This window comes from Monodon monoceros, unplaced genomic scaffold (assembly GCF_005190385.1).
Source record: "Monodon monoceros isolate NGI ecotype Baffin Bay Population unplaced genomic scaffold, NGI_Narwhal_1 Super_Scaffold_3, whole genome shotgun sequence".
NCBI classification, from domain to species: domain Eukaryota; kingdom Metazoa; phylum Chordata; class Mammalia; order Artiodactyla; family Monodontidae; genus Monodon; species Monodon monoceros.
Genome location: NW_021703780.1, coordinates 25,121,617 through 25,133,835, shown reverse-complemented (window position 1 = coordinate 25,133,835; position 12,219 = coordinate 25,121,617).

The window sequence follows — 12,219 nt, the reverse complement described above, 5'->3', positions numbered from 1 at the left end:
CTCTCGAAAGACTTTCTCTCCCTGTGAGATCAGGACAGGGTATTGCGTGTCCCCCAGCAAGGGGTATCCATGGGGCCACTGACCCCCAAGATGCTGCCACCAGGGACCTCTGCTGTATATTACCTCCCTCCATTCAACTTCATATTTTGAAAAGGAGTCTTGATGGTGAAAAGTTTGAGAATTGGGGGTTTCTAACTTGCTCAGTGGAACAGTTTATTGTGGCTCTACATGATCCCATAGGGTCAGACTACACAGACAGTGAGGTGTGTGGGCAACAATTTATAAAGCACCCAGTTCAAGACAACATAAGGGATGGGGGGTGGTCACTGTGGGAGGGTGGCCGAGGTAGGATGAGACTAGCTGGTGTGATGTTGCTTGTGAGACCGATGGAGATGGGGTTGTGAGGATCTGCCTCTGGGCCCAGAGAACCCAGAAGTCCCGACCAAGAGCCTCTGGTAAGCCTTGTCCCACACCCTCCTCTGTCGGGCTGGGCTGAAGAAAAGGAGGCCTGGGATCCTCTCAAAATCCCCCCCTACTTCAGCCTCCTGTGCTGAACTCATCCTGCCTGGGAGCTCTGAACACATCCTTGAACCCCAAAGCTGGACCACAGCGAAAACTGTGGGTTGCTGATTTATAGAAATTAAACAACCTAAACTGGCACTGTTGGAATTTTTATGTACTTGTTTCTTCATGAACTTGATAACGGACAAGGCTAACGTCCTGTGCATTCATGAAGCAATCGAGAAAGTGTAATCCCGAGGCTTAGGTAAACATTCTGTTAGGAGGCTAAGAGAGCACACTAGAGGTTCCCTTTGCAGGACAACACCTCATCTGAAACCCTCCTTTACTGCTTGCTCTCCCCTGAGGGACCAGATCTCTGGAGTCTGTCCATGACTCCCTCCCCCAGGAAACCAGCACAGAGTTGCTGTGTCCTTCTGACCTGAGTTAAGATGTGCTTTTCTCAGTGACACCTCTAGAGGGAAGCACTCAACAGAGTCCCACATGTGCTCCAGGGAATATGGCATTTTAACACTGTAAAATGCTTGGGTGTCCTCCTAGATGCCACCATCCTGCCTCATGCGTTGACATAGTGAAGCTTGGGCTTTCCTGCCATATTAGCAGTCCCTCAGTTACCGTGAAGCTGGATGAATCAGACCACAGAAGCAAACTGCACTTTATAACGTATGTTCGAACAGAAGGGGTAGTGTCTGCCTTCTTTATGGCGGCATTGGAGGGGTCCCATGTGGTTCTTCCTTGGACCAAATTCTCACCTATCAGTGGGCATCATTGTGAAATTGCACCAAACCAAGTCTCAGATTGCATCTGTCCTCACTCTGAGGACATAAACAGAGAAGCTTTGTTCTTACACAGCTGTCACCTTAGGCCTGTGAGGGGCTTTGAAACCAGAAAACTTCACTTACAGAGAGGAGCAGGGAGCAGTGTCAGTCTTTGGCTGCCATTATGCACTTGTTCAAAAACATTAACTGGGGCTGAATCCTGCCTTAACTGTCCCCAAACCCTTCTAACTTCTCTCCACAGAAGAGGAAGCTCATTCCTTTTTTTCTATTGGAATTCTATATTTTTTCACTGCTGGGTGAATTTTATTTTACCATCTAGAGAAAGAGATGTTAGTACATTACCTTTATAGTATATGGAAAGGAACTAACATATGTTTAGTGTCTACCACATAGTGGGCATTTCTCATTTTTATCCTCATTTCATCTTCATAAAAACTAGTTGAGGTAAATTCTGTTATTATTCTAAGTTTACAGTTGAGGATTTTGATGTCTCTAGAGGTTAAGCGGCTAGCCTAAAACAAGTGGGGAACCTATTGCACTTTTATTTGACACCAATGTCTTGGAACTTCTCCATACCAGTGTTTGCCAACTATGGGTTGTGGCCCATTGTGGACTGTGAAATCAACACAACGGGTTCTAATTACCATTTTTCAATTGCAATATAATAATAAATACCAGGGTGTATCATACATAGTAAGGCTAAGTAATTTTTGCTAAAACTTTCATTTTAATTACAGTTATGTTGTGTGTGAGTGTCTGTAACAGAGAAGACCAAGCCTGGCCCAGGCTAGAAATGCAAACCCATGGGTCAAAATATCTGTGTTAGCAAAAATTGGGCAAGCTGGAAACTGCTAGGTGAGCCAACATAGGTTGTGAAAGAATTCACAGAAATATTAGCAAGGAGAGAAAAGAGAGTTTTTATTTACTTTCCAAGGGAAGAAAGGGGCCAGACACGTAGAGCGGCATCGGCACAGAAGGGTGGGAGTTTGAGTCTTTTATTGGGCTTCAAAGGGCAAGGTGCAGGAAAAGGGTGTGGGTTTATGTCTATTCTGCTCCACAGCAGTGCCCAGGCTGGCTGTGTCTCTACAGGATGTGGATTTTCAGAGAATAGACTTGCAGTCTTCAGTAATTTTCCAGTTCTCGGGTGACTGAAAGAGATTTATAGTGGCCCTTGATAGGCACTACTCTATTGTGAATAGTGTTAGATGGGTTTACAGAAACCAAAAGCAAAAACCAGGGACTTCCCTGGCTGTCCAGTGGTTAAGACTTCACCTTCCAATGCAGGGGGTGCAGGTTCGATCCCTGTTCAGGGAGCTAAGATCCCACATGCCTGCCGGCCAAAAAACCAAAACATAAAACAGAAGCAATATTGTAACAAATTCAATAAAGGCTTTAAAAATGGTCCACATTAAAAAAATATATTAAAAAACAAAACAAAGTCTTGACTGAGGAAAAGCAAGAAGACGTAATTTTTTTTTTTTTTTTTTTTTTGCGTTACATGGGCCTCTCACCGTTGTGACCTCTCCCGTTGCGGAGCACAGGCTCCGGAAGCGCAGGCCCAGCGACCATGGCTCACAGGCCCAGCTGCTCCGCGGCATGTGGGATCTTCCCAGACCGGGGCACGAACCCGCGTCCCCTGCATCGGCAAGCGGACTCTCAACCACTGCGCCACCAGGGAAGCCCCAGACGTAATATTTTAATCCAAGCTCCTCTTATGATTTTGAAATATTGTTTCCTTAACTATAACCCAGACCCCTAAGCTTCATCTGCAATGTTAAGGGCTGGTGCTGGGACTCTCTACTAATTTTACCTTAAAATCAAATTAAACTGTAGAAGCAACACACTTCATAAAACTGGTACTTCTCTAACTTTTTGATTATTCAGATATTATCAAATATATATATATGGCTTGTACAAATACTTAATAAAAATAAAGATTAAATATATACATCAATTTCAGCTTTTTTTTTTTCCCATTTGGGAAAAAATACCGCTGAAAAATTCAATTTCCTCTCTCACTGAGTTGCCAACAGGGGTAGAATCGGCTTTCTTGCCTCTGCTAACCTCTAGTGGTGTCAGCAACTGTGGTTAAAAAGAACAGAAAAAGCAGGTGGAAATGGAAGGGGAAAAAAAAGACACGCTCCTTGTGGAATGCATGGAAATCCCAAACACGTTTTAGTTAGAAATGCAATTTAGACCACTGACACGAAAACTCATTGATTGGTGGTGGTTAAATACCATTTCCTCTCAAACAAAAGGTTGCCATAGTTGCAAAAATAACAATCATGTCATTACCACATTTTACCTGGGAAGCAACTAGAGTAAAGAATCTCAACCTAAATTTGCAACCCAGGAACTGCCTGAATCAGAGCTGAATTCAGGGCAGACCAGTAACAGATGTTATGTGGAGGCAGCCCTGGTTTATATCGTTAAGCGCAGTTCACATCCCGTTCTCTGGAGTTGTTACTGGAGAAGGGTATGGACCCAAGGACAACAGTTATGAAGAGGTAATCAAGGCCGCCAGGGAGGTGGAGCGGTGATGCATTTTGTTCCAGGCACTATCTATATGGTGTTGCGAGGACCAATACCCTCATTCTACAGGGAAGGAGACAGAGGCTCAGAAAGATAAAACTTGCTTCGTCGCCAATATGGCAGAGCCAGACGCCAGGTCTTTCTGATGCCAGTTTCACCATATGCCTCTCACCCTCAGTGGAAGAAAGGAAGCAAGCCATGAACTGGGGTTTGAAACATGTACCAAAGCCACCACCACTGGGAGCATGTGAGGGTCTCAAATATAAAGCAGGCAGAGATAGACCGGGAGGTGGACTGGGTAGCCCAGGACTTTGACTCCTGAGTAGATAAAATACAGGACACAGGCAACACTTCGGACACACTTGTACTGAAAAACGATTTGTTGCTTATCTGAAATGCAAATTTAACTGGCATCTTGGACTTCTATTGGCTAAATCTACAACCCTACTCCTGGGTACCTTTTGTGTCTGGTTAGTTTGAGTCGGAGGCAGGGTCTTGGAATTGTCCTTAATAAGCAAATGCTTGATGATTCCTATGGTATAGACAGCAAACAGGGGATGAAAGAAGACAGAACATTCTCACACCTGTGGGGGTCACATTCTACATGGGGAGCCGAGACTGTGTTTGTCTGGAAAGATGAGTAAGGATACAAGGCCGTGTCTAAAACGTCAGTGGGCGCATAGATACATGAGATCTTGTTAGGATGCAGATCCTGATTCAGCAGGTCTGGGGCCAGGCCTGAGACTCTGCCTTTCAGCTCCTAGGGGCTCCCCACGCCGCTGGTCTGGGGCCGCACTTGAGGGATAAGCATGTACCATGTGAGTAGTTCAGACCCGAGTGCTCTCCAGATGGAGCCGTCCACGCCACGATGGGTGGGAGACACTGGGGCCTGCGGCTGAAGTCTCAAGAATCGGGGTTTCAGACACAGCGTTCTGCTTTGATTACAGTCAGGCTGTTGGTCTTAATCTTTCGATTTGGGCAAGAGACACACAAGGCACTGTTCAGCCAGAATTGTTGACCTCGGGGTGTTATCTCTTTTCTATCAGCGATTTCTGCAGTGTTCTGACACGTGAGGCAGAACATTTATTTTCCGGCAGATACCTGTGTTAAAGGATGCAGACATCTCATTTCATCTTTCTGTCACTAGAGTAAAGCACCCCCTTCCCCACAATCCCACTTTTCAATGCTTAATTCTTTTTGAATTACAGGGAGCAGGCCTGAACTGTGGGCCCAGACCTAGAGAGACTCCTAGGGGGCAAACCCCAACTGCAGGAGGGCCAGGCAGGCATTTGGGAGCAGACAGACTTCCCTGCCCTGGACCAGCCGCCGTGCTGCCACCAGACGTGTCTCTGTTGTGGATTTCTAGGCCTCCTAGCTCATACTGGCCGACTTGGAGGCAGCTGTCATCTTCAGGGTCATCAGCACAAATCTCTACTCCCCGTTGCAGGTTTGGAAGGAGAGAAAAACTGAGATTTACGGAGGAGGGTCTGCTATGCGCCAAGCATTGAGCCTAAATCCACCATTGGATTCACAAACTCGCCTGATTTTTAACTTTTGTTAAATTCATTTCATGTGTGTGAATAAACATCTGTCTTTAGAGTTTATAGACAAACCGGACACTGCAAGGGTATCTTTTTGCTCTTCTTGATGTAGATTCCCTGATTAAACGAAGATGATTTTGGAAATTGTTCAGGTAGGGGATAATCCTTCACATGAAAAAGGCTTTGTAATTCCATTCCCCAGGAGAGACTAGGGCTGCCCCTCCCTTTTGGCGGATCATAGAGAGAGGTCTGAGGATGGGCAACACAGCAGGAAAGAGGCACTACTGTCTTGTAATAAGGAAGAACAAACCTGACTCCATATTAGATCTGGTCCTTTTCGTGTGCTTAGTCATGCTGGCTCTGCACCTTTTGTAAAAGACTGTTGCCTGTAGGCTGAAATACACAGGATAGACCGTTCTCAAGACTCTGACCTTTGAAAGTATGGCACTTTTCCATTCATACGGAGATAAAAAGTTACAGAACAGACAACAATATTTGTCTTGTTGGAGATGTACAAGAACACTGTGACCAGACCTACATGGACAGCTGCAAGAACAAAGGCTTCACATCCCTGCTGGGGACTGGCCAGCACCAAGAAGTCTGCAGCCACCAGCCACACCTCTCCCCTTTTGGTATAAAAGAAGCCTGAATTCTAACTCAGGTAAGATGGTTCTTTGGGACACTAGTCCACCATCTTCTGGTCTGCTGGCTTTCTGAATAAAGTCTCTATTCCTTGTCCCAACACCTCATCTCTCGATTTATTGCCCTGTTGTGTAGCGAGCAGTATGAGCTTGGACTCAGTAACAGTAACACCACCACCACTACCAGGGAAGTGAAAGTGAATCACCCACCCCCCTCTTCCCACCCTGGGCCACCAGTCTAGAGGACCTGCTTATTAGAATGCCCTCACCAGAGGCTAGGCCAAGCAAGGAGGTCCCTGCAGGGCTGGACTCAATGCCATCAGAAGTCATGCTGTGAAATGAGATGGAATGCTCTCTCCCCAACAATTTCTGGATCTTTTTAAAGCCTTGTGTTTTATAATCATTTTTTATTAACTTTGGAAGAAGAAGGCGCCTTGGCCCTGGCAGGAGCAAGCCTGGCTTCTTCCCCTTGTCCGGGTCCTGGCTCTGGGAATCTCAGTCCTCAGGCTTCTCAGGGCCTCAATTTCCTCACCTGTGCAAACTCAAATGATCGTATGCCTCTTGGAATGTTGTTGAAAGGATTAAATCATATAATAGATATAGAGCACCTGGAAGAGAGCCTGGTCCATAGAATATGCCTGGTAAATGTTACTTTTTTCTCATGACCTTTGTCTAAAGCAATCTCTAATCTCAGTGTGGTGTAGTTACAGCATGAGGGACCCTTGATCCCTGATATATCCATACCTATTTCCTGATACCTGAAATTCCTTTTTGAAGGGACAAAGCTTTTACTACAGTTAAATACGAGGCATAAAGGACAAACTGTAGAGAGGTTACATAAATCTGAGAACTAATTGTGAAGGGGAAGAGGGCTGTGGTTAGAGAATCCAGAAAGAACAGGATCCCAGATAATGGTGATGGTTGCACTACAGTGTAAATGTGTTTTGTGCCACTGAAATGTACACTTAAAAATGGTTAAAACAGTAAATTTTAAGTCATGCATATTTTACCACCATAAAACACACATAAGAGACATATATACAAACCAGAGATATCTGTTATTTTATAAGAAGAAAATAATTTCCAGGAGGACCAGAATGCTCCTGACACACCAACACACCCTTAACCCTGGAGAAAAATCTACAAGGGAAGCTGTGATGGACTTAGAGAATGAACTTATGGTTACCAGGGGGGGAAGGGTGGAGGGAAGGGATAATTAGGGAGTTTGGGATTGACATGTACACACTGCTATTAAAAACGGATAACCAGCAAGGACCTACTGTAGGAACTCTGCTTAATGCTATGTGGCAGCCCGGATGGGAGGGGAGTTATGGGGAGAATGGATACGTGTATATGTATGGCTGAGTCGCTTTGCAAGTGCACAGCATTGTTAATTGGCTATACTCCAATGCAAAATTTTAAAAGTTAAAAAAAAAAAAGAGAGAAGCAGTGATGAACACAGAAGCAATGCTAGGAAAGTGGGGTGATGTTGAAAGCTGACTTGTTGCATGAAACAATTAACTCAGGAGCCACCATCAGTGCCCCCAGGGCAACTTCCCAACCTTTCACAAACTGGCAGAGAGAAGAAATGGCAATACTTGTAAGCCCTAGGGGCAATCTACCAGACTACTCCAGCTGCAACCCATGCAGGACACACAGGTGGGAAAGATCTGCCTTAGGCGGCCCAGAATATTCATGTTCAAGTACTAGAACAGTCTGCAAATTCCTGCCCTTTGGGAAAACTGCCAGTTGAATTACAGCTTACTTTTGCATTAAATCCTATTTTCTTGAGATCATACCTCAAAGTCCTTAACTGATTTAGGGTCTTCTGAGATTTCCCCAGCAGGAACAGCGATCAACCTGAACAGGGAAAATTTGGGGGTGAAGGTAGTGTTCTAAAGCTTGAGTGAGATGCTGCTTGCACAACTATCTAAACTTACTAAACATTATTGAACACTTTATAATATATCAATTATCCCTCAGTGATGCTGCTTCAAACATAGCAATGTGGCATTTGTAGAAACAAAACCAAAAAAACATTGAGTTGTAAAGGTAAGATTTGTCCCCTTTATTATTGTTTGTTTTACTTCAGTAAAAAGTTTTATCCAAAAAACAATGCACCAAGTTCCAATACTGTAATAATCTGAAAGAAAAAAGTCCACCCTTGCAAGATTTGGGGAGGATCCAATAGATATTGGATGGGAATGGGCTTGGGGCAAAAAACGAAATACACTAATCATAGCCTTATAATGGCTGCTGAAGGCTATGAATAGAAACACCAGGTCCAAGTTTGGTGGGAAAGATCTATGGTAAGCAGCTTTTGGCAAGAAAGAGCTCTTTGCAGGAAAGAGCTCTCTGCAGGAGGCCCCTTTTGTCTTGACACTAACCTTACACTAGGCACCCTCATGTTCTACTCATCTCCTGCCCTTGCACACCTGTCAAATTTTTGATCACACAATACCTTGCCTAACCTGTTGGTTCTTTCCTTAGATTAAGGAAGTAGAAATGAAGAAAGAGTAATTAACAGATGACCAGATCTCTTCCCTAGCTTCCCCTTCAGTAGTCTTGCGAACAAACTGTGTGAACAAGAAAACATCTAAAGAAAAATCTTGAGAAGTCGACAAGGCTGCACACAAGCCTGCACACAGTGGGGGATGGCGACAACTCCGACCCCCCATCTCAATGATTAACTGAGATTACTTCCCTTTTAACCTTTAAAAACTTTCATGGCCAAGCAGAATATTTGGAGGTGGTTTTGGGGGGACATTGAGTCTACCATCTCCCCAGGTTGCTGGCATTCTGATTTTTTTTTTTTAACATATATTTATTTATCTAGGCTGCGCCGGGTCTCAGTTGTGGCATGAGGGGTCTTTCAGTTGCAGCACGCGGGCTTCTTAGTTGCAGCACGTGAACTCCTAGTTGTGGCATGCATGCGGGATCCAGATCCCTGACGAGGGATGGAACCCGGGCCCCCTGCATTGGGAGCGCAGAGTCTTACCCACTGGACCACCAGGGAAATCCCCGGCATTCTGATTAAAGCAACTTTCCTTTCTACCAACATCTGCCTCTCTCAGGTAATGATTTTTGAGTGGCGAGCAGCAGACTTGATTCAGTAACACTATTTCTTACCTATCTTCAGTCTCCCAAACTGAACACCAGGCCACTGACAAATATATTGAGAAGACCATGGGTCCCAACTTCGGGATCCAAGCTCTGGTTGAGCCACTCGTTAGCTTGTGATATTAGACAAATGTGGCTCCTCCCTCTAGTTTGTCCCATCCCTAAAATCAGGATGCAATCCATGCTGGCCGCACACCACAGTGGGAGTTTAGCCTGTGGGGTAAGGGGCCTTCTGAGCCTCACTTTCCCCCTCTGTAAACTGGGGAGCTGTGGACCTGTGGGGTTCTGTCTGCCCAGCACCTCTCCTTTTTCTCCGGGTAACACCAGCTCCACTCCTCTGAGGAAGCTCTCTTGCCCCCTCCACCTGGTTCCGCTGCGGCTGTAGCAGCGCCCCAGGACCACCCTGGTCAAGGGTAAGCCAACCACAGAACAAGGAAGAGACTGAGGCCAACACGCAATGAGATGTGGGCAGTCCTGGTGGTCTGAAGTCCCTGAATTCACACTTGCTCTTTCAAACATATGTGCAAATAAACCCCTTCCTTCTTTAAAAGCAATAACCACAACTCGCAAACCACCCTCCACTCCCCCACCCAAAAAATAAAAAACGGAAACCAAAAGCCAACCCCTCTCTCCCAATTTTGCTTTGGGCTGGTGACCAAGTGGGAGCGACCATCTCAGACTTGTTCTTAACTTTCCTCTCCCTGGCCCTGTGCCGAGAAGCTCATACAGCAAACACATGATTTGATGTTCAGGGTAGAGTTCAAAGGGATGATTAAATATCAACATCAAGTTAGGAGGGGCCATTATGGGGCCCCTGCCTAGGTTTTAATTCTTTGTATGCTGAGGCCCAAACAAACAAACAAAAATAGGCTTTAACTGAAATAGGGGAGATTCATAGTCACCTAGAAGAAAAATTCTCATTTGTCAGAGTTCCAAGCTCCCGAAATGGGAGAGCAAGGCTGGTACCAGGAGCTCCGTCCCAGCATCTCCTGGAAGAGAGGACCAGGACCCACAAGGCCCCACCCTCCATCTCAGTGGGCAGTTTGAGCTGACAGCCTTCACTTGCCCTTCTCTTTCCGTCCAAAGCTGACTCCCCAGTGTCGGAAGAGGAAAAGTGGGACCTTGAATGTTGCTGGGGGCCATTGGGATCTCTGAGGCTCACTTCCTTGGGCACCCAGAGTTACTAGCTTGTGTAGCAGGTCCTGGGCCCAAAGAGAGCCCTATAGGGAAGGACGAAGTGATTAGGACTCTTATAGTAAAGACAGCAAGTTGCACTTAATGGGATTATCGGGCAACGAAAACTGCTGGGGCTTTAGGGAGCTGTGCCTTTGTCAGTGCCTTTGGGGTACGTGCCAGGCTGGGGTCAGACCTAGGGCTTGTGTTCAAAACCCATGAAGCAGAACAAGGCAAGTCTGGCTTAGAGCTTTGGGAACTCAACCACGAGGTGCTTGGCTTCTCAAGGGAGGCGCTGGGGCAAGGAGTGAGGGAGGATCCAGGAAGTGGTTGTTTTTGAAAATAATCCAAGGAGGAAAGGATTTGATCTTTCACTGTAAAAGCTTCCAAACTGTTTGAACTGTTTATCAAGACCATGCGATGATACTGAAAAGAAACTGGTTTATAGTGTTGAATCATCTCCAAACAATTTTTTTCTTTTTCCACTTAATTTCTATCAGGTCAGACTCTTGGCTTTGGTGGAAGTCAGAGGAAAAAGTCATCCCACACAGAGTGGGCCGGGTTTCCTCTGAGACACCATCCCTCTCTCTCCACCATCTTTTGGCCATGGCTGTGCAGGTGGGGATGAGATGGGGCTGTTTGCTAAATGCAATCCCCAGGCTGGGCTTTGACTGACTGGAGCTCAGGCCTTACTGGGCAAGGGGTGCTGACTGGCCAGGGTTGTCATAACTGATGATCAGTCCATCCGTCCTCTGAATGGGGAGGAGGAATTGATGGGACAGGGTATAGCATAAGGAAGGTCACGTCCCACGGTGGTCCTGAAGAAGCAGCATGAAGTCTGGTGGGTCATTAAGTCATTTCACAAGTAAGGCCGTGAACCTGGATATATGCTCAGAAACGGATCCAGTGCTTAGCCTGGGCGGGACGTACCAGCAGCAGCTTAGAGTGGTAAAGTTGTGTACCCCGAGCCATTGGCAGGGGCCCTGCTCCAGGCCAGAGACGCCCCCAGGAGGAGCCACACCTGGGCCTGGAACATCACCCTGAATAGCTCTCCATCCCTCGCCAAACACAGCCCTGACGGGGGCCAAGTTCCAAATTTCACGGCTTTGGAACATCATAGTTACCCTTAAAGAATGTATATCAAGGCTAGGGAATCTTTGGGTCAATTTGTGTAAATATTCTTCAGTTATATCTAATCTCAGTGTTACTTGGAATTGTTCGACCAAAGCAAAAGCTAGCCTCAGGTGTCTCTGTTAAGTGGAATAGGGTTGTCTTAACTGTCCAAGTTTTTTTCAGGGTTGCAAAATGATGTTTCCCAGACGCTCTCTGTCTCCCATGCTTCCTCTTCGGATTTACTGGTGTCAGCCATTATCTTACTCCTGATTTGTCATTTGCCACTTTTTTTCTACCCCAAATACTCAGCATCAATGTGGGTGTCAGAGAGATCCTGCCGCCTGAAATCTCTCCTCACTCTTCCCTCTATGGTCCTGGTCTTGATGCAGACAGCGAGAACAGTGCCCTCTGTAGGCCACTGCCGGAATATATCAGCCTCCTCTTTATTTACGCAGAACAGTGATTTCATAATCGCTGTAACCATCAACCACAGTAGACGAGCTTAAAAAAATTTTCACACATCAGAATATTTTTCTTTAATAAATTTATTTATTTTTATTTGCCTGCATTGGGTCTTTGTTGCTGCGCGCGGGCTTTCTCTAGTTGCGCTGAGCAGGGTCTACTCTTGGTTGCGGTGCGCGGGCTTCTCACTGCAGTGGCTTCTCTTGTTGCAGAGCCCGGGCTCTAGGCTCACGGGCTCTAGAGCGCAGGCTCAGGAGTTGTGGCGCACGGGCTTAGCTGCTCTGCGGCACGTGGGATCTTCCCGGGCCAGGGATCGAACCCATGTCCCCTGTGTTGGCA